The 20,431-nt window shown below is 41.5% G+C and overlaps 1 protein-coding gene across 4 annotated transcripts in view; it reads right to left on the minus strand.

The window, feature by feature from the left end:
• LOC136289762 (protein bicaudal D homolog 1) overlaps window positions 1-20,431 on the minus strand; it is a 274,544-nt gene that overhangs the window by 80,577 nt on the left and 173,536 nt on the right. Inside the window, exon 1 of one of the 4 annotated variants that reach the window (XM_066183854.1) lies at window positions 18,557-18,600. The exons of the other annotated variants lie outside the window; for them this stretch is intronic. The gene's annotated coding sequence lies outside the window, so the exon portion shown is untranslated. Of the gene's footprint in view, window positions 1-18,556; window positions 18,601-20,431 lie in introns of those variants that run through there. 4 annotated transcript variants of the gene reach the window in all.

The following is a 20,431-nucleotide window of genomic DNA, read 5'->3' on the forward strand; positions in this document are numbered from 1 at the left end:
AATTCACAGGAAGATCACAAATCAAGGCAGCAGAGAAAAGAGCACAGAGCCAAAACTTCTTGAACTGTGGCAGATATCTCAAATAAAAGGACTTCCAGGAGTCCCAGGAGACCAGGAGAGAATATAAACTTGTATGGCCAGCTCAGATCATTGAGGAAATCAGAAGGAAAGAAGAAATAAGAGTAAAAAAGAGCACATGACAGAACCACCTTAGCAGACTGAACTTTGCAGGAAAGGTGTCTCTGGGAGAACCTGAAGACATCAGCTGCACGGGAGCTGCCCTCATACCTACATCAGCCTCCCCTGCTGAGGAAGGGCTGGAAACAGAAACATAGCGAGTCTAAAACCCAGACAAACTTGTCATATATCCCCACTATGTGTAAATTACAGTTCTCTGGCTGTAGTTGGCTTGGCTTGTCTTGGTTACTTGAGACATAGAAGAAGCAGATTAGGAAGATGGGGAGGTTTTTTTTTTTCAAATGTGTGACAGACAATGCTTCAGCTAGAAACAGTAAGTGCAGCAGTCATCTATGCTTTGTTTTCCTGGATTTACAAAACCAAAACTGGACTCCCCTACCCCAGCCTGGCTTCTGTAAAATTTACAGAACTGAAATGAACAACATTAATATACTTTCTTCTAAGCAAACATGTTCCATTGAAAATGGATTTTCATACACAGAACATTAGTTCTTTACGCTGTATACCCAGAACTCCTACAGTGACACAAATGCCCTGTTTAAAGCAACATTTTCTTCCCTCCTTGCTTCAAACCACACACAGCTGCCTGGAAAGAAAAGGACTTCATGGTTCCAGCAAGACAGCAGAGAGGAAACATGTAAATAAGGCTTTTCACCTGTCAAAAAGTGCAGATAGACTAATGTAGTCAAATAAGATTTGTATTTTGGGGTTGCACTTTCCCAAATAAGACCCCACCTACACTTCAAGTACAATGAGCAGATTCACCAAAAAGAGAACAAATGGGAAAATAAGTCTGAAGAGCAGCATTCAGTTTTGGTGGTGTCCAGTGTATTCAAAAGCTTGACTTCGTACCCTTTTTACTCTCCCCAGATGTACCACTGTAAAAGACACTACCTTTCCTATGGCTCTGGCCTGGCTGAAGACTTAACCCTCTATCTTTGAGCACAGAAGTGATATTTGAAGTGGGCTCCACATTCAGATCCCACCCCACTGAGTTTAGTGCAGAAAACGTAAACAACTGCAAACACCAGTACATAAATCATCTACAAGGAAAACCATTGGTAAGTAGAGGTCAACAAGTGGTTTCAATATACCACCAGGTAAAACCCACTCAGCTTTACGTGGCCATCTTGTAAACACCATGGCAAAGAAGTTTTAAATGTCCATTGGGTTAGGATGGCAATCTAAAACCCACCACCAGCACCAGTGGTCTATCACTGACCATCCTGCAACTCCTAAGTTAGAGTAGTCCTGACAGAAGCCACTTCCAAAAAGACTTTTCCATTATAATGGTAGTAGGATATTAAGTGTTCATTGTTCCCAATATTAATTGAGAAATAAAATATTTTCAATAACTGAAGCATTTTTAAAGAAGAAAAGGAGTCAATCCAGATAGGTCAGTGCTGGCTTCCAAGTGATAGATTCGGGAATCATGAACGTTGTGAGCCTAGGAGTCAGCAGAAGGAAGGAATGTTTTACTTTATGCAAAGCACCTCTGAGTACTGTGAGATATCAGGACCTTACCCAGCCTGTTTATAGAGTGCTGTAAGAGCTTCTGAGAACAGCCTTGATCACTACCAAATTGTGTTAATAAGCATAAAAAGGCATGATAAATTGAAGAAGCAGAATTTGGGGCAGGGGGAGGTTGTACTTGTTTTTCCTGCACACGGCAACATACCTACACTGAACAAAACTGGTTAAAACAATGTACTAACATTTCATAGGAGAATTCCCAAAAGTTCTCCCTTGCTCTAAAAGGAAATAAGTGGTAGTTTTCCCTTTTCATGGGAAAATGAGCAGCTCTCCATCTTTGCTACTTTCTCCTGTAATTGTGGAACTAAAAGCATAGCAGAGACCTCAGTGACACGTTCTTCATCTTAAGCCAGATTTAGAATAGCCTTGAAAGGAATGCCACGCAAAGACTAGTTTTCTAATAGAGCCCCCTCTCTCCATCTTTGATCCTCACAAACTCGCTCTGACAGCTACAACACAGAAGAGGTCAGCACCACAAGCTGGCTATTCTGATCACCTCCGAGAAGCTGGCACCCCAGGAAAGATGCAGGAAAACAGTTCATGGGAATAGCACAAATAAAGGAGTGGACAAAATGGAAATTCAAGGGCAGTGACATGCCTGGCTACTGCATAGCAATGTCATACAGTTAATGGAATTATGTGGCAGCAGTCTTTTCCAGAGAAGTGAATCACTGAAACATTTCTGAAGCATGTCTGCCAAACACCTCATATTTCATTTATTATCCTTTCACAGCAGCAAGTTGTTCACAGACTAAATTTCCCTCATTCGAGTTATGCATGAACCCTTTGACTGATCTATTTAACAAAAAATGAAAGTCACATTTAAAAAAAATAGGGAAATTGTTCTTAAAAGGCCTCTATTGGAGCTTGTAAATCCCACCAAAACCCCTTGTAATTGCACACACACACTATGTACCCATACGTCTTGCAGTCTCAAGCACCTTCCATCTTTCCTGGCCTATTTCCAGCACTTTTGGAAAATAGGTTATTTATTCTTAAAGAAAGCATGTCCATTATTCCATGGATGAGCACAGTGGCTGCTGCAGCAGGTCAATAAGGCACTGCAGGAAGGGCAGCACTGCTCTGCTCCCCCTTCAAAGACAGATCACAAGCACTGCCTTCATTAACAAGTATTGACTACCCTCTCTAATTACTGCATTCTAGACCTCGCATTTTCACTGCAGCACAAACCTCAGCTGCCCACAGAAACCATTTGCTCAGCAGCTTACATTTAGCTTTTACTGACAATTTCACGTGCTGAAAAGGGGCAGAAACCATTGGTTTTTATACATAAGCACTTCTCGGTTTCCAAAAATAGTTAAAATACCTAGAAATGTACTTACTTGTATATTAATCCACCAAATTAGGCACCTGAATCTGTTGCTTTACATGTCTAAAGTTAGAAATAAAAATACAGCATTCAGACTTGTAAATCAATGAAGCGGTTTTCAGAAGAGCTCAATCTCAATACCTCAGAAAAACAGGATATTTAGCTGTTACATTTGTATGTAAAATCCTGGCTGCAGAACGGAAATTGTCAAACTTGCTCTCACAACTCTCTGATTAACCTCACTGAGTAATACCTTTGCTTTTCCTATGCATAATTTAGAAACAGACAATCAATCCCAATTAACTGCAGGCAGGAATTTAATTCTGAATCACATTGTAGGCAGAATAGAATACTGCTTTTCTATCTTCCCCCCCCCCCCCTGCTTTTTGTCCTTCAGTGTTTCTCAGTAAACAAATCCCTGATTACTTTTTCACTTAAATATTTGCCTTAAGGAAAGAAGCTCTATAGAAAATCATGATATCCACACCCTACCCTATTTTCCTGAAGGATTATTGTCTACATACAGGAACTTAATTACTTACCAGTGAAGACATCTATGAGCATTTGGTAAGAAATCAGGGATTCACATTTTCTCCTTAGGTCAAAAGAGATCCTTTCTACACCAGGCTTCGTGCTATATCCTCAGAGCCACCACCCAAGGTGACTGCACAACCTATACACTGAAGGGCTTGCTGTCTCTTTCACTTCCTTTTGTGGTTTTCAAGGCCAAAATGAGAGGGAGAGTTGTTTTTTCCACCACAACGTTGCACTCTTCAGTTGTTTTATGAATATGTGAAATGGTTTTTAAAGCGAGAGCTTTATTGTTACTTTTTGCTCTTATCTGTGGATGCAGAGAAAGATGGCAAGATCCCACACAAGCTCAGAACACCTCCACTTCATGCTTACTGTTTTGTCTGCATGCACAACCTCCTCCAGAAGGCAGATACTTCAGTATCTGAATAGTAAACCTCTACCCAGACAAAAGGAAAGCACAGCACTGTGGCTACCAGAGGAATATATTGTTAGACTGCACTCGTCATTCCCTGCAGAGCAGTATCATTGCCTGCTGAGCATCTCCTATCCTTTCCACAGGAAAGAGTGAGCTGACAACAATAGAAAGTGGGATTTTTGTCACCCATACCCGATCCTTGCCAGCTTATCTGCAAAAATTGAAAATACCTACAAGATGGTCAGAAATACACTTCATCTTATTCCAGCTATTTGGTAGAAGGGAGGAGTCTTTTTTTTTTTTTTTTTTTTTTTTTTTTTTTTTTGGAGATCCAGGACACCAAGAAAGCTCAGCTTATAGCAATTGCTTCTCAGTTTTGCAAGTATAGTCATGAGCTCATAAAAACAGTTTTGGAATAGTCCTGCAGCTGAAATATTCTGTATTCATTTCACACTGGGTCAGTGTTTTGAAGGATGTCTCTTCACAACACTGCTCTCAAAGCAATCTCAGTACCAGCAGAGCAGACCAAAAGCAATAATCTGATAAGTAGTTCCTGTATCTCTAATTTAATAATCTGTGGTGTAAAAACACCCTAAAAATATAGAAACATCACCTGCAATATTCTGCTCCATAGTCCTTTCCAGTGATTTATACAGCAATACGAAGCTTTAATGATTATTTGTGCAATAAGATGGAGATATCAATCAAATAAAACATAGTAGCTGCCTCCTCTTTTTGAAGGGAAATGGAGTTCTGAACTGCTAAAATTTCTTTTGCAGAGAAGACAATTCTGAAGGTAAAACTATACTTATCACACAGACTAAGATAAATAGGTCAAAAATATTTTGTCAAAGGAAATACGTTCAAAACCTTTGAAGGCCGATGATTTGCTCCTGAGATGAAAAAGACATATACAAATGAGAATATTACAAATGAAAACATTAAGGATTTGAAGAAATAGGTTCTAAAGAGCCTCAATCCATTCAAAACTGTATTACTTATTATACAGGGCTGCTTGAAAATAAAATAAAAACATACAAAATTTTACTAAATTTGGGACATGATATAGTACAAGATCCAGTGTTTTGGCTTACAATTTGACAAAACAATCCTAGGAATCATTTGTCTTTATTTAGATGGAAGCACACTGGACAAGTACATCTGCTTCACATATCCAAAAACTACAGCAAATAACTTGCATATCATTTCTTACCATGTGGCTCAGACACAAAGAGGAGGGACAGGAAAGAAAGTTGCTGAGACAAATTTTGCCAGCCATCAGCAGAGTTATTAAGGGATTCAGAGAGGCATTCAATAGGCTCTTGGAGCAGTCTCTGAAGGTGAAGTGTTAAGTTGCTCAGACGCTCGGAAAATAAGAAGTGCATCTGCACTTACTTTGGGTTTTTTAGGTTTTGTTTTTTAGAGGATCTATTGCCATGGAAGCAGAAAGCAAAACTGAGTTTTAGAAAGGTTTCACTACCCAGCATAAGTAACCACACTGCAGATATGAACACCATAGTGCAGGAATTACAGCAAAACCACTAAAAGGTTAAGGATATTTTATCTTTTATCCATTCCCATAGGCAATTTGTCCTCAATCCCAAATTTTCATCATTGATCCCCAGCTCACAATTAGCCACTCTCAAAGAAAGAAATACGCAGGTAAATTGCTCTGTTTTCATACTAGACTTTGAAATAAGGATAGAAAACTATCATGCTGAGATACTGCTCACTGTAACCATTTTACAGTTAATCACAGATTGATCTGTAAAAGAGAGACCTTTTGAATGAACGTGGGAAACAAACGTATGTTCTACATGGTCATATTTCTTTCACCTGATCATAAAAAAGACCTGGTCTGATTTTATATAAATATGCATCAGAGAGGTCAGAAATACCCTCACCTTTTATATGACATGGCCAATTTATTCAGCGCAACCATTTCTATTGAATTACAGCATTATGAGGGACAGCATATTTGCAAACAATTCACAGTTAAACTAAACCTTAGAGAAACTAAACCTGATTTAATGGCTGTAGGTTAGTACTGAAGACTTTCAAAGAGTTCAAGAAAGTTCAGTGTATGAACATCCATAAAATCATAGAATGATTTGGGTTGGAAGGGACTTTAAAGATCATCTAATTCCAAGACCCTCACCATGGGCAGGTACAACTTCCACCACACCAGGTTGCTCAGAACCCAAGCCAAACTGGCCTGCAACACAACTTCTCCAGGCAACCTGTGCCAGTGCCTCATCACCCTATGAATACAAAAAGTGTTTCTAACATCTAATCTAAATCTCTTCCTTTTTAATTTCAAAATTGTTGCCCTTGTCCTACCAGCTTGTGTATTAAATTCTCTCCCATGTAAGTCAGTTTGCTGTTTTGTTAAAAACTATCCTGAAGAGAGGAGCTCCATTTGAAGATACCTATAAAAGAAGATAGAAGGAAGCATATATAACTAATGCTGTTATCAGTTCGCCTTTTTTTTTTCTTCTGAATATGAAAAGCTCAGGACCTTAAGGAGTTCAATATTATACTCCTAAACACTGTTAAATCACAGCACTGTCTGTAGCTCGAGCCTATAATGGCCAGTCCAGGAAGGAAAACCAGACCAGCTCTGCTGAGCCACAGCCAGCTGGAGATTCACAGTAGCCCCTGCTGCCAGAACACAGCACTGCCATGGTCCAAGGGATCCAGCAGGATGGAGAACTCTGACAGTCTAACCTCTAAATCCTGCCATCCCCACTGCTGCACGTTCACAGCTGCTGTGGTGAACATGCTGCAGCCCTCCCTTCCTGGTTCCAGCAGAGAAGCAATTTATTATGCTTTTTTTAGTAAAGGTTGGTGGAGAATTCAGTGAGACACCATGAGGGAAATGAGGTTTTAAATTCAATTACAATGTAAAAAAAAAAATACTGCATTTACTTTGCTTGCCTGTTTTGAGCCTAGTAAAAGCGGGACCCCTCACTTAAGTCTGTGTGCAAACATGGAGTTAAATATTCATCTGTCAAGACTTGCCTACATGTTCTATTATTGATATCTGTCAATAAAGAGAAATTTGGAGCTGCTCGTATCTTAAGTTTACATAGGTGTCATGTACTAGGACAGAATTTTCACATTTTCAACATAGGGCATAATTCTGTGTGTAAACCAAGATGGGTAATGTTCTGAAAGATACTGAAGTAGATTAAAGTCATTAAATATAAATTACCTTATTAACTTTTTATTAAAATTACTTTAACAGAAGTAGAATAAAATTCTGCTTTAGATTTCAAAACTCATATTCTTGTCATAGATATAGTGTTGTTAAAGTTACCTTCCTTTTAATCTCTGAGGAGATGGAAAATACAGGTGTGCTTTTATCTTATTTTTTTAATTCAAACACCTGAATTAGAATTAATAGAAATAATTCCTTTTTTAATATTAAATAAATGAATCAGAGAAGACATGCAGTCATTCCCCACAATCCACTAATCAAGAAACAAACATTATGCATCTTTTCAGAAAGTTATTTTGCCTTTCTATTCCTAAATGTATCTGCTAATTAGTCCGAATTAGGGAACAGTATTTAAAAATATAGTATTATAGTATTTAAAAATAACAAGCAAAAAACCCCACCCCACAAACCAAAATCCCACACCCACCAAGTTTAAAAGTAGAAAAGAATAAATGAGTTGATTTTCCACACTCAACAACTAATTAATTACACAATCGTAATTTAAACTGCAGATTGTTCAATGTTATAACATCCACATATAGAGAAAAAAAGGGGGAGAAGCATACACTCCACACAAAATTTGGTTCTGTATTTGAACATATGTAATTCAAAAGCGTATGGTAAAAAATGGAGGCACTTCCTCATGATCAGAGTTTTATTATGTAGTTTTTTGTGGCTTGTTAGTAGCTGCTGTAATGCAGTTACAAAGTTTTCAATTAGAGTTTAACATGCTTTCTAATTATCAGAACTCTCCTTCCGTCTTCCAATGCATGCACCAAGGAAAGAAAATTAAAAATAAAAAATTAAATCCTTAGGAATAAGGTCCTTTCAGCACCAAGCAGTCCTCTCCTTAGTTACTGAATAGCTCCTGCTTTTCTAATCCCTTGTGTGTACTATAACTGAAAAAAACTCCACATCTGAAAGCTGATCCTGCTTCTATACCCTGTGCCACAGCAAATATTGTATTTTAACTTGAAACAACCTGCTCTTCCACACATAGAAAAAAAAAAAAAAATCCAACTGCAGGACTTAGGATCCCCCAGCTCTGTGTACTTCAGTTTCCAGCTCTGCTAGCCTTACCCACATTTAGTGTTGCCTGTCAGCTCACTGACTGTAATAAGCATGTAGTCCTTGTCAGTCTCAGGAAGGATAATATATTCTCATTTCATATTTAAGAAGCACCTGTACTTCCTGAAACTGAAGCTGACATTTGACAGCAGGCAGCTACTTTCTTTGACTTCCTGAAGGAGGAAAAGTACTTGGTGAAATTCCTCCATTTCCATCCCAAACTATAGATTCAGGGTGGTAGAGGGGCACAAAGAACTACCTGAGAATCCTGAGAATGAATGTATGGGAAGCAGAGAGGGGCAGGAGCGATTCTTTTCTTCCATAAATACTTTTGTACAAGCAAACGGAGCTCAGTGGAGTACTGTGGGAAATGATGATTACTAAATACATGCACTCTCATGGTGTCCACAGAGAACAATTCATCTACTTCTGCTCAGGTCTCTAATCTCCTTCCTTGCAGTGAGAGGAAGAAAAGAGTGAAAGATTTTTTTCTTTTTTTCTATTAAGCCAGCAACGGTGTGAGCAATAACACTGTACACACAGGGCAGCAGACAGAACGGAATTATTTTTCCTGCAGAAAACTCTCCCCAAAAAAACACTCTTAACACAGAATTCTGTATTTTTTTTTCCCCTGATCTATTGACTACCTCTATCTCTAGGCAAAAGGAAACAATTGGAAAGGCTGGTGCTGCGAAGGAACAGCTGTGACACTTATGGGTCCCAGCACAGTAACTGAAGTTTTGGCTTGCACTGCTCTAGAATCACCTCTCTGCAAGTGAGAGTTTGCATTGTGTAACTTCACCATATTTGAGTATTCCTAATATCACGTCTAAACAAATGAACTGGAAAAGAATTATAAACGGTTGTGCCCTGGAGCTGTTCCCTATTGCAGGTACTTTAGCAGCGTTACCAACCCAGGCTTCTAGACACCAGTCATTTTCTCTGTGTCAATTTAAAACCTCTTTGTTATTTGAAAGGACTACATTATTATTTTCCAAAAAAACCATAGCGAAAATAATAAGTTTTTAGAGAATAAGGTTCTGAAATATGTGCATCGAAGTAGTTTCAGAAGACTATGAAGGCTTTCTGATGTCTCCTATACCAGAATCCTGGTCCTGCTCACCATTGTCATATACTGCATGCTATTTCAGATAAATGCTGGTCACAGATGCCTCGACCCCAGCAGAACACAAGCAACCAGTAGAGGGCTTGGCAAATACCTTTAATCAAGATGGTTTAGCCCTGTGGGGGAGAAAAGGAATGTGACAATTTGAGATGCATGCAACACTCCTAAAACACTTCCATTTTCTAAATGGTGTAGGACTTTAAATCAACAAATCATAAGACATGCACAGTGAAACTACTTGATCCCTTTTTCACTTAGAACCTACCACTGTCCAATCTCAACATTTTCTGTAAGCTACAGGAGGCACAAAACTTAATTAAGATTAATTTTAATCAGAATCCAGTCTCATACAAGACCTAGATGGCACTTGGGACCTAGCAAAGAGGGCACAATATTCACAGTGAGAAGGCACATGATACATACCACATTACAACACCCTGATGCTATTCAGGTTTTAAAAGGGTGAGCCTACTTTTCTCCAGCAGCTCAACTGCATTTGGTGACAACAGCCCCGAAAAATCCCATAGAAAACTAGTGAACTGTACAGTTGGCATTGGCCACCTGGGAAAAGCAACCATAACAGTGTTAAAAGATAACAATTGTTAAAACCAGGAAGTAATAATTCTTCACCGTTATGATGAACAGACACTTGTTTAAGTTCCATGAAAATCCTTTGAAGAGGTAACTCTCTTGGGTTTTGAAGTTCCTTTAAATTCCTTATTAACACACACAATGTTAATATTGTTCTCATTTCTATGAACAAAAAGCTTTTCATATATCCCATGCACAAGCAGCCCTTATACAGAAAATAAATAAAATGAACAGATAAAGGGGGAATTCTCCACACTGAAGCTGAAGACCAAGGGCAGCCCACACCAGCACCAGCCAGGTCTCCTGCTGGCTTTCCACAGCAGTTGGGTATTTCTCTCACCCTTGACTGCATGTCACAAATGTTGCTCTAAAGACACCCTCTATGCTTGATCCAGGACAGGGAAAGGATGTAGGGGAGTTTAGGAGCACGTGCACAACCCACCTCTTGGGTTGCTGTGTTTTGACTTGCTTACACCCCTCCACAAACACAAAAGCCAGGGCAATTACCCCCTGCTGCCTCACCTACCTTGTCAGGCTTAAAACGCACCTTAACAGACAGCTCAGGCACCTGCATGTCCTTCACTTGCAGGTCTGGTGAGCCTGTTTGTCCTCAAGATCAGTTATAGATTAATAGATTAGGAAGAACACTGTTTACTGCATTATCATGCATGACCCGAGAGCACACGGAGGTAATGACAGAGCAACAGTCGGCTCAGAGTACCAGAGCACGGTCAGCTTCTGCAGTGCCGCTGCACTACAACCACTCTGCTTTCTAAAATGGACAATGACTTTTAGCAGTAAACTGATGCAACTTGTTCTCAAGTTTAAAGTACATCTTAATAAAATTCACATTGCTCTATATTTATAAATAAAATAAGCCAAAACACAAATGCTGGATAGCTTTATGCACTGATAGCAATTCTGATTTTACTGTACATTCCACAAAAACCAAATGTTTTGCAAAGCCTTCACCAGAACTACATTTTACGCAAGGATTTCCAAGCTTTTTATTTAAAGACCTGAAAGGCCTCTTTTAAAGTTTTAAGAATTAAGATTTTTCAGGCTTTTGAAAGCCATCCCCAGGTATGTCATCTCACAAAACTTTCTTGAATGCTCTAGTACTGGTAATTCAAAGGAGAATAACTGAAGTACAAAAGGATTCTACCCTCACAGATGAAATGCAACCACTTAATAAGGAGAGTTAATGTCAGACTGAATAAAAAGGAATGTACAGTATGTTTGTATTAAGACATGGACACTTTGGTAAGAGTCAGTTGAAGAAAAGGCTGATAGCAGTATAATTGCATAAAACTGAGAAAAAATTCAATTCTATCAAAAACAATTTACTTTTTCTGTATCACTGACTTTGCTTTGATTCTTAACTCATCAGTTCTGAAGAGAGACCCAATTAGCCAGGAAGTTTCATTTCCTAACTCAGTTACTGATGTTAGTATAAATAATGCAGATGTACTAGTATTCAATTAGGGAAGTATCACAAGATAGTGAATGATGGCAAGAGATGGCAAAGAGGAAAAACATTTTAATAACTCACTGCAACGAGTTGCCATCAAGCCCTTGTGATACAAGACAAAATGCTTAAAAAGCAACCTGTCTTCAAATATTATTTGCTTTAACAATTTTACAATTCAGGGAATTTATGGAGTTTGGAGTTTTTAAAGTCTGCTGTAGACACTAACTTTGATTTTTGATTTAGAATACCTGTTTTTAGTGGAAGAGAAACTAGGAGCCTGCTGTCCTGTGAGCTGACAACACTACATTGCATTCAAGAAAGTTATGTGCCATATGACAGACTCCAGAGCTTAAGCAACCAAATGTCTCAGCCTAGTAGGAAGACGAAGCCTTTAAAGTCACCCTACCCTAGCTTTCTAGCTGGAGGTTAAAGACTGGACAGTCCCCACAAGGAACAGCAACTGGTCAGGTCAGGATGCTCAGCCAGAAGCAGTGGCAGTGCCAGGGAGCTCTGCACTCTAGATCCCTCTATCTTCTACCTTGACAAGGCACCAGCAATGGGCAGGAGGATCTGCTCTCAAGTTTTCCAGGCTGAGGCCTCTCGTGCTTCACAGAAACAGAGGACACACTGAAGATGCAGTTAGAAGCTTCTCTGTTGACTTCTGCTTCTAAAGTGCCACAAAGTCCCCAGCAGCCACCAGCAGAGCCAAAAGCCTGGCACGGGAACACCACATGCTCAGCTAACGGAAAGGCAAACCCTCAAAAGGCCAGAAGAAATTCAGCCACTGAGCCAGTCAGTGATTTTTAATCATTGTTCACCATTGTCTCTCTCCTAGCCTCAACTAATTCTGGACACACCAACATCTATGTGAGATGGAGGGAAAGTGCCTGCAGTTACCCATGAGGGGAAGGCTACACCTCTAAGCGACGTTACTGCCTGTGCTGCAAGACATTCATTCAGAAGTCATTAACAGACCACAGAATTTCATGTCACACTACAGTTCCACCACATTTTTCCTTCTTTACAGGCTATTTAACTTGTTTCACATTAACATCTGACATACTTAGCATTAATACTTATAATGAATGCTATTTTCATTGCTCTGTCCTACCTTCCACTCAGTGTCTTTTGCCTCTAATTTTAACACATTTTATGCTCCATTTTACTGAGTTTCTGTGCAATCAGAGGTGTCAAATTACTCTGAAACTCATTAGAAATACATTTCTTTACATGTCTAGTTTTGCAGACTACTGTAGCAGTAATTTTCCTTCTCTCCTGTTTTTACTCAATTCTCCATATGTTCTGGTATCACCTTACTGCTGTGTATCTGCACCCTGGGACCACATCTGATTGCTGTGTTGCTTGCCAACATCTCAACAGAACTCCATCCTCCCTTTCCTACACTTACCTCAAAAGTCTTTTCTTCTGCTAAAGGCTTATCTCTGTTAAAATGCAATTTCCAAGGCAGCTAGTTGAAGAAAGCATTAAAAATTCCTCTTTCAGTTTCCTTCTTTATGCTCAGGTTATTTACACAACCTGGTGCTCTGGGGATACACTCCCTAAGCAGCATTCTCTCTCCCTTTGTCAGGAGTACAGGAGTTTGTTGACAATGGCCTGAATATATCGAGCTGTCCACTGCTACGCATTTGATTAAAATGTTTTGACCATCAACAGCTGGAGGCAAAGTTTATTCACAGATTTAACACGATGAAAAGGATCATTCTGATCACCTAAGTGTAAATATTCATCCCAGATGGCCTTATATTCAGGACAGCTAATATACACAGTATACCATTCTGGAACAGAAAGCCATTTTCTCCTCTCATAGAAATGCAGTTTCAGCTACAAAATTCACAGTAATTTGATTAAAACCTGAATTGACAGAAATGTTTTGAAGAGAATCTACCCAATATATAAGAGAACTAGAGGAAAAAGCCCGCAAGTGCCTCATTTTAAAATTTCCTTGCTTCTTATTTTTCTTTTCCCTCTGACAAATCCTTCATCCTGGGGAGACAACTTACCTTATACATCAAATACATAACACTACTTTAAGACACAACAGTGCAAAACACAGCAGTTGGAGGGCTTTATCACAGATTTCACTGTACCCAAGACATACCAACAAAAAATACTGCCCTGTTATGAACAGGATTTTGACTGGAATGCAGGAGATGAGATAGTCCCTCACTGGGACTTAAGAAGTGGGGGGAAAGTCTGATAACTGTGGTTTTAAACAGCATGGGCGTTGACAAAAAAAGGAACAAAATAATAGCCAAGGACAAATCACTTTTTTTTTTTTTTTAATTAACAGCTTCCTTTGTCAATATTTGATTTTGTTACCCAAAAGTAACACATTCCTTGAAAAAACTCTCCTTTTCCAATCCAGGAATCTCCCAACCATATTTATTAATTTATTTACAAAAGAAACCGATCCATATGATTCTGTACAACAAACTAATTTGTACTGGGTGTGCAAATTATTACTTTCCCAGTTTCAGCAATGTCTAGAAGCATTTCAGCAATGGTACTTACCAGAACCTCTGTGATTTTGGCCTCTCAGGCTGTATTTTAAAAGCCTCCAGTGCAAGGAGCAATTTTCAGCAAACCCATGTCAAATTGCAACTCTCCTTTGAAATGTTTTGTGTATTGTCACTTGAAAGTCAATCAGTGAACACAAATTTTAATTTATTTCAGGAAATCAACATCCAGGTCACCAGAAAGTCAATATTATAAGGCAAACAAGAATTATTGGGTAAAGTAGGCATTGTCAGACAAGAGTTAATTAGAAACATCAAGTCAACCCAAAACACATTGACTGGACAGTGTATGGACTAAACAGTACACTCTTACTGGCTATAAGGGGATCAATTTGATCCTAAACGTTTGGAGGAGAAGTGGGGGAAGAAATGGTAAAAAAAAGTTCCATTTCTTGGCACTTCCCCACGTTTGCTGCAATAAGAGGCAGAGGTGATTAATTTGACCCACAGAAAAAGGAAGCTCTCTAATGAGAGAAAAATGTCTTTTCATGCAAGTTCTGCATAAAGCGAATTGTTCATGCTTTACTTTTCCTCATTTTTGAAGGGAGAGGAATATTTGGAAGGAGTTTCCTCCTATTCACTTTCCTCTCTCAGTATTTTAAAGTACCAACTCTTCTTGATAAAGCTCAACTTTAGAAAAATGTCAAAAAGCCTCCAATCCCCAGGAAGGCTTGTAAAGCAGCTATTTTTCTTTGTCAGTATTTTCTAATGCACCTAGAAATGCAAACCACTGCCAAGATTAGCCCTAATGATTGCATAGGTTTTCCCTGAACATGCTGTATAGCAAATTTTCCATCACTGCAGTCAACAAAATGCAGTGGGTTATACAAAGCCAGGAACAAGAAGAATCAAAATCCAATGTCCATTACTGTATTTTCACAGGTAAAACAACAACAATGAGAAGCTGTCAGGCAGGGCACGGTTGTCCTTCCAGCATTTAAAAAATAAACAACAAAGACATTTTCAAAGACTAGAGCAGCATGCTATTAGAGCCTCATTTAGTTATCTCCTACTGCAAGGTGGAAACCCAAAAGATTACTGAAGTTTCTTTAACATAATCCCATCATTTCATACCCATTTACAGGCAGAGATACAACAGCAGCAGCGGGGAACTATTTTTTTTTCCTGTCAGTGTTAGAAGACACCTTGCTGCAGTGAATGCTGTCCTGAATGCAAATCACCTCAGCTTCCCACGAGGCACTCTGCAATGTCTGAGACTGCCAACAGACAGCACAGATGTACATTTAGAAGTGCCAGCAGATGTACATTTAGAAGTTGTGGTCAGAGGAAAACTTTCCAGAAAGGGTGAAAATTTGCACTTCAGTGTGCAAAGCCAGAGCCGCAGTGCAAGATTTGAATGCCACAAAAATTAATCTGATTTATGTGCAGCCAGGCCAGAGGTGACTGTGCTGATGACAGGAGCAAGCTATTTCTTGCAATGAAAGTGAGTTACTGTGTCCCTGTATGCTGAGTGATGGTTTCAAACCTTAATTAAGTTGGCCAAGTGGAGACAGAACTTCCTAGGACAGCTTCATCCTCTGCAGAGTCAAAGTGGTGCCACACTCACACCTTGCAGAGCTCTTGGCTTGTGAAAGTGCTGAAGAAGCAAGCTGTGGCCTACACCTGTTTCTTGGCAGGAGGCTAATTTTGAGTTAACATGCACACACACATTTGAAGTAAAGATTCACTCAAGTCACACAAACTCTGAATTCTAATTTAGCAGGACAAAGGAAAAAAGAAAAAGACACCAATCCACAACAGTTATTCCCTTCAAAAACAGATTGTTAATCACGTTACTCCACACAACGCCTTTCTCTAAGCTGTCTCCAGATACCAGGTTTGACATTTTCCATCCACTTCAAAGCATCTGTGAAGATTCAAGTACTCTTCTGTCTAAATTTTTAAATTATTGTCAACTTCTAATGAGAGATAAATTTTGTTTTGTCCTGTAGGCAGTTTAACACACCAAGCTTTTTCAAACTCACAGGTTAATAAAATATAATTGCCACTTTTCACGTGACAATGGAGGTGAATTTGGGCTATAGTATGTGGAAGAGCAGAAAGAGTTTTCTGTTACGTCAGACACTGATTGCAGTGCACAAAAAAAGGCTGATGCTGTAACAGAAAACTTCGGTAGCTCATTTCAGCATCACAAATCTTTTCAAGCAACACCAAGAATGGAAACACTCCTCGATCTTCTGCCTCCCAGCACATAAAAGCTTTGACATTCCCTCCTTCATCAGTCCAATGTCAAAAGCTGTGGGGCAGCTATTGAGTGTACAGGAGTTACGTAGTCTTTATTATGTCTTTGCACTAATGAACACACAATTTACTAGTTTGAGAAGAGTTCTGATATGCTTGCTATATGCATCATCCAGAATTGTTTCAAGAGCATTTACAGCTCATAAAACAGATCTACTTTCTCCAGTTCCTTTCCAGATAGAGATCTGAGACAATTGCCTGTCCCCCAGGCAGTAATGTCAGTAACTCTCATATTGCACAACATTTGGCAGAGACAAGGATTGGAGATGGGCCACACTAACTCCCTTCTTGTAAGATTTTCAAGCAGGTCAAAGGCATAGTGCTGCATTAGAAAACCCTTTTCAGGTACAGTTAGTATTTTATAAGCCAGAAAAGCGTTAACACCTGCCTTTCTTTTATTTTTTTTACAGAAGAAAGAACACATCTAGTTTCATGTTGTAACTGTGAATTAATTTTATTGCAGAATCAAGGCAGTCCGGTGAGCTTTTGTCAGCCACAGAAGCAAGTGCACTCATATTCTGATTACAAAGAGGGAAGCTACAAAGCTGTCCTGGGTTTATAGGATGCTGAAGCACTTGCTCCAGTGGCTTCTGCAACGGGAAGAGCAGACAGGGAGTCAAAGTTCCACTCTGAGAATAGAAGTCATGTTCAGAAGGTTTCTTCATCTCATTTTCTGGGAGAAATGGATTATGAATGGGAAAAAAGAGAGGCTTTATGTACTTACATGGAGAAATCATCACCAAATCTCCCTTTTCTTTCCCACATATTTGGAATTCATTTCCTTATCTTAATTTGTGAGGTTTTCATACTTAGAAGTCACAAGAAACTACTGTGAGTTTGGTTACTGCAGTGCAGGGACATTTGATTAGCAGAATATTGTTCCTGTCATGGCTCTCACAACCTTCCTGCAACTCAAAAGCCGACAAGAATGGTCACACTGAAAGGCTACATCTTGCGTAAGTGTTTAATAAATAAGTCACCTGGTGGAGTTGGTGTGAGCACAGATGAAAAGAGCAACAATAAATAGATTGTAGATGAGTATAAATACACTACCCAGGAGTATAAGGTAACAGAGAGCAACTGCAGCAGACTAAAACTAAATTACAAACTAACAGAAAACACAGAGTCCTGGTTGTAAGTATACCTCTATTTGAGGAGATTAAAAATCCAAGACTACAGGCTGCAAACACAATTACCAATTCCTCTTTCCCAATGTAAACAAACACATAAAGCCTTGGGGGGAAAAAAACCAAAAAACCACCAATAAAAAATTGTGGTTTCATGCACAAATCCAAAGTCACTGCACATTTAAGCTAAAATAAAGCATCCTGTGAACAGCACTGTGGTAGTCCGTTCTTCTCTGTGCATACTCATTGTTAAATTAAGCAGGCGTCTTGCCCATGAACTAATGGAAAGACTGTCCCCAAGCAAAATACCTCATTCTAGTAGTTGACATGTCATAAGTCCCAACATCATAACAACCGCATGGCAAAGATTTCGAGCTTTACTTTACCCACTTTGCCCTTTACAGAGCCATAAAACCAGGATGCTGTGACACCACAAGCACGAGGACAGCGCATCGCACTTGCTATCACATCGCAGAGTTCAGACCTAGAAATGTGTGCGTCTGCGTGTGCGTTAACTTGCTGATAAAGGACAACTTTCTGAAGTTCAGATTTTACAACAGTACTTCTTCAGGGTGGCCAAGGTAACACAGGCAACCAGCCTAAGCCTGACTGTCCCTTGCAACATTATGCAGCTGCCTTCTGAAGCGTAACGTGTCAAACGAGTCTAGCACAGGTTGTTGCTCAAGGGGGAAAAGAGAGAGGCATTGGGGAGGGGCGGGTGCAAGACATGGTCTGTGAGAGGGGGAGCATTGCCTTCCTGCCATCCTAAGAACTGCTCGTACACAAGTCCTAGATATAAAAATGTAAGTATACGTTATAATATTCTAATGCGTAACGATCTAACAAACATGGATATGAGTAAAAAGTACAACTTGAGTACATTTCGTGCTGAAGTTATGAGCTCCGAAGGCCGGGGGGGCTTTCTCCTCATAAGCCCCCGAGTTGACCCCAGCGAGCAGCGGCCCCGCAGCCGCCCCAGCCACAAGCCGCGCACGGCAGAGGTTGGTACGGGAACTTGCCCCGGCCTCGGCAGGTAAACAGCACCTTCTGTCCGTACCCGGGAGGCGCAGCGAGCCCGTGGAGCCAGCTCGCCCCCAGCCCGAGAGAGAGCGATGCTCCCCCGCTGTCCCGGCCGCTCTGTTACCTGCGGGCGTGCTCCGGGCCGGGGCTCCCGCGGGGCCGCCGGGCGCTGCTCCGCCGGCACCGGGAGCGGCGCTGGATTTCCTGCGGATCGCCACCCTGCTGAAGTGCGCGCCCTCGGCTCCGCTCGTCCTCGGGGCGGCGGAGAAACGGAGAAAGACGGATGGGGGGAGGCGCCGGGGGGTCCGCAGAGCCCCCCGCTCTGCCCTCAGAGCAGCACCTCCCTCGCCGCCCGCCTGCATCGCTCGGCCTCACCTGCCGCCGCTCCCCGCCCCGCCCCGCCCTGCCCTTCCCTCGGCGGCACCTGGCCGGGCACCGCCTCCCGCAGCCCTGCCTTGCTACCTGCCCAGCGGCCGCCGGCCCCGGGCGAGGCTCCCCGCCTGCATGGCGAGTCGCAGCCCTTCGCGCCCGTCCCCTCCTGTCCCGTCCCGGGGATGTGCGGAGACTTTCTCCGAGCCGGGCGCCCACGGAGCAAGTTCCTCCCGCGGGCACCGCACCTGCTCTGCTTCCTCCCGGAGCCTCGCCGGGAGACCCCCGCCCCGTTCCCGTTCCCGCGGGCGGCTGCGGGAGAGCCGCCTGCGCCGGCCGCGCTCTCCCCCCGCGATGCCTGCCCTGCGAGGGAGGCCCAACTCCTGTCAGAGGAGCTGGCCGTAATGCAGTCCTCCGTGAATGTCCGGCGAGAATATTCTCAAAGGCATCTCTGAGTCCCAGCACTTAAAAGTGAGTTTGGATGCCAGGGATGGAGCTGCAATAGTTTCATCAACAATAATTCCATTCAGGCCAAAGCTCTTGCCTCTTTGCCAAAGTCTCTGAATTTTCATCACGGAGAAAGGCAATCAGCAGGCTATGCAGCTTTGAGATTACAATCACTTCTACAGCAACAGTGTCTGAAAGCACCTGTTTACCTGGTTAACCAAAACATGATGTTCAGAGGAAGAACAACTCCGCCTGTGCCAATGTGAGAGCTGTTAAGAGCTTTGAAGTCTGTCAGGGAACTTGATGAGGTGCAGTTTGGGGCAAACCAGTTGAGAAGCAGTGCTCCCACTACACAGGGATTTCCTCACCTTTAGAAATTCAAGGTTTTAGGGCTTTCCTAAAGGTGGCCTCCTGTTTTGGAACATGCTGCCTCATTTGCCATCAGCTGTAGTTGGAGGTTTTCCTCACAAAAGAGGAGCGCAGTCAGTTACACTCCAGGGATGGTATCCCTTTGCCAGCAGTCCGATACAACCTTTAGTTGCCAGGAAACACATGAATTGCTGAGGCTTGGGAGAATATTCTGGGAAAGTACCCCTCTGTACTTACCCTGCTCTTACATCTCTTTTTGACCACTGTCAGAGATGGGAAGTGGACAGGCAAGACCTTCCATTTGACACATACAGCCACTTTTAGGCATTTACATATTCCAAAATGAGATTTTATGGACTGCTCAGGCAAGCTGCTGACTTCACAACCTCCTTGACTCCCAAGAGACAAGGATACCTTGTCAGCACCCACAGAGCCATGTATACAGCACAGCCACATCTGCAGGGGGGAACATGAGATGGGGCATCAGCTTCCTCCAAGTCCTGTGCTACAGGATGAGTCTTTTCCAGGAGGGTTTTTTGGCCTGCAGGACAGTAACACACCACCTGCTGATGTTGGGGACCACCAGCAGTGGTGTGAAGCACCAGCAGTGTCTGACCCTTGGGAGGCATGGCAGGAGAGAGAGGATGAGGTGGTTCTTCCCATACCACACATGCAGCAGTGAAGGATCATGAGGTGGAAGCCAAATGAATGCATCTTCTGCTTTCAGTGTCAGCAGTGAGCAGGGGTAGAAGAACTGGTGCAGCTGGGACATCTGCCACTGTGTGCAAATGATCTAACTCTTTTGGTCTCCGTA

Source organism: Chamaea fasciata, unplaced genomic scaffold (genome assembly GCF_029207755.1).
Source record: "Chamaea fasciata isolate MVZ Bird 193981 ecotype frontalis unplaced genomic scaffold, bChaFas1.0.hap1 SCAF_5, whole genome shotgun sequence".
Taxonomy (NCBI): domain Eukaryota; kingdom Metazoa; phylum Chordata; class Aves; order Passeriformes; family Sylviidae; genus Chamaea; species Chamaea fasciata.